This window comes from Vombatus ursinus, unplaced genomic scaffold, assembly GCF_900497805.2.
Source record: "Vombatus ursinus unplaced genomic scaffold, bare-nosed wombat genome assembly UNPS02014832.1, whole genome shotgun sequence".
NCBI classification, from domain to species: Eukaryota; Metazoa; Chordata; class Mammalia; order Diprotodontia; family Vombatidae; genus Vombatus; species Vombatus ursinus.
Genome location: NW_020954610.1, coordinates 28884843 through 28887631, shown reverse-complemented (window position 1 = coordinate 28887631; position 2789 = coordinate 28884843). Strand labels below are relative to the sequence as shown.

Below are 2789 nucleotides of genomic sequence, written 5' to 3'. Positions count from 1 at the left end.
AAACAGAACATTTTAAATTTGGTCCTGAAGGTGATAGGGAACCCTGGAGCTTACTGGATGGGGAGGGGGTAGGGATATGATCATACCTGGGTGTTAAGGTGATCACTTTGACAGCTGAATGAGGAGAGATCTGAGGTGAAGAAACCAATCAGCTGGTTATTGCTTGGTTCGGCATTGACAAAGGTCTGTACCAGGGTGGCTGCAATGTCAAAGGAGAGAACAGGGCTTATATGAGCAATATGACCAAGGTAGAAAAGATAAGGCTTGCTAACAGACTAGATTTGGGGGTGTAGTCAGAGAGAAAAGTTGGGGAGAATGCCTCAGTTAGGAACCTGGGTTACTTCAACAGTAAGAAGGAAGTTAGGAAGAAGGGAGGATTTTGAGGGAGATTATGAGTTCAGTTTTGAATATGTTGAGTTTGATATTTCATTGTTCACTTGTTTTGGTTGTGACTGACCCTTTGTGACCACATTTGGGGTTTTCTTGGCAAAGATCCTGGAGTGGTTTGCCATTTCTTTCTCCAGTGGATCCTTTTTGTCAGGCAATCAGAAATTAAGTGACTTCCCCAGGGTTGCACAACTGGGGAGTGTCTGAGGCTGGATCTGAACTCAGATCTTCCCGACTCCAAGCCCAGTACTCTATCCACTGAGCAACCAGCTGCCTCAGTATTAGTATTTCTGCTTGAATATTTCTTTTTTTCTTTTACTTTTCTTTTTCTTTTTTTTTAAACAATCTGGAGATTTATTCCATTAAAGAATGTCCAGGTTAGGGTTTATTTGCCCTTTTGGGCTTTGATCTTTCTTAGGTAGAACTCAAACTCTTTGCCTTCAAGCTTGTAACTGTCTGCCTGGCCACACTGGCCTGGCCTCGATGAGATGCAGGCAAGTAGCTTGCCCTGCTAGAACTGTTCCTCCAGAAATGAACTGATCTTGTCATTCTTCTTCCATTCCTCATATTTCTTCTAAATCTTCTTCGACTGTTATTTATTTAAAATTTCTTCCTCCTCAGGAGTCAGCTTAGCTCCCTTCTTCTGACCCAAGGGCAGGGCATAGTGGGACTCATACCACTGGAGGTACAGGGTGCTATCGATGAACATGATGCAATTCTTCACCAGCGTCTTGGTCTGGACCAGCTTATTGTTGGATATATTATAGACCACATCAATAATCCTTGTTTTTTGGGTACAGCACTCAGAGCCCCAGGAGAAGTTGCCTACATTCAGCCTCAGCACCTGGTACTTTTTGTTGCCACCTCGGACTCTCATGGTGTGAATGCAGCAGGGACCAATCTTGGTGTTGGCTGGCAGGTGGCCCAGCTCATACTTGGCGCTTCTTATGGTAGGGCAGATGCTTGCCCCCTGTCTTGTGGTGCTCGTGCCAGTTGTCTCAGGAGATTCCCACGGTCGGCACGAGCTGCAAAGAGTTGCCTGAATATTTCTTCCAGCATTCAGTTTGAGAGGTTTAGCAGTCAGCTGGTAATGCCAGACTGGAGATTAGTAGAGAGGTGAGGATGGATAAATAGATCTGAGAATCATCAGAGATGATTATGAAAACTGATGAGATCAACAAGTGAAATTGTATAGATGGAGGAAAGAAGAGAAACTAAGACAGAGCTTTGAGAGACATCCACAGTTAATAGGCATGACCTGGAGGAAGACCCAGCAAAGGAGACTGAGAAGGTTTGGTCAGGTAGTTAGGAGGAGGACCAGGAACAAGAAGTGTTATAAAAACCTAGAAAGAAGAATGGATCAAGAAGAAGATGGTCCCATAGTGTCTCCCTAGACTTCTAGCAGAGGCTGGGTGGCAATTTGTTTGGGGATGATGTAGAGGGAATTCTAGTTCCAGTGTTTGTTGATATAGACTGAGTCCTTGGAGTTGATTCTCAATTCTGAGATCAATGGATTCTGTAATCATAAATAAAGATTCTAGAACAGCTTTTTTTTTTTTGAGTTAGTCATTGTGGCAATGAACAGATTCTATACAGTTCTTAAGTTAAAATGTATTTGAAAGAGAATAAAAATCTTAGCTCTATTGAAAAAATATCCTCAAAATCACTAATAATTAAAGGAAGGCAACTTGAAGCAACTCTGAAATTATCCTTCATTTTCCTTAAATTGGCGAAGTTCACCAAACAGAATATGACACATTTTGGAAGCACTTTAAGGAAAATAGGTTTATTGATTTGTGAGTAGGGGAGATGTAAATTGGTCTGGTTACCCTGGGAAACAATTTAGAAAAAAAAATTATCCCCAAAATATTAATCTGTGTAGGACCTTTGATGTATTGATAGAATTACTGGTCTTACCTGAACAAGAACAAAGAAAGAGGCAAATGTCTTACAAGTACAAAAATGTCTATTTCTGATGTCTTGCCACATACTCTCTGCTGACCTCCAACATTGTATTTCTAACTGTCTTTCAGATATTTTCAATTAGATTTTCAGTAGAAATCTTAAACTAACTCAATATGCTTAAAACAGATTTCATTGTCTTTCCCCCTAAATCCTCCCTACCTTTGGCCTCTTACTGTACAGGTCAACACCATCCTCCTAATCCCTCAGATTTACAAGCTAGGTAATGCTGCATCTCTCATTATCTCTGTCCCATATAATCTATTGCTAAAGTCTATCTGTTTCACTTATGTAACAACTCTCATATATATGCCCCCCATCTCTTTTCTGACACAGCCATCACATTACTGAAAGCTCTCATCACCTCATACCTGGAATATTTCCTGTTACTAGGTCTTCTGTGCCAAGTATCTCCCCATTCCAATGCATTTTCTAGTAAG

General features: G+C 41.1%; 1 pseudogene; it reads right to left on the bottom strand.

Moving 5' to 3' along the window:
* Positions 1-772: 772 nt before the first annotated feature.
* LOC114025834 lies at positions 773-2543 on the bottom strand (annotated as a pseudogene).
* Between the last annotated feature and the right edge of the window lie 246 nt (positions 2544-2789).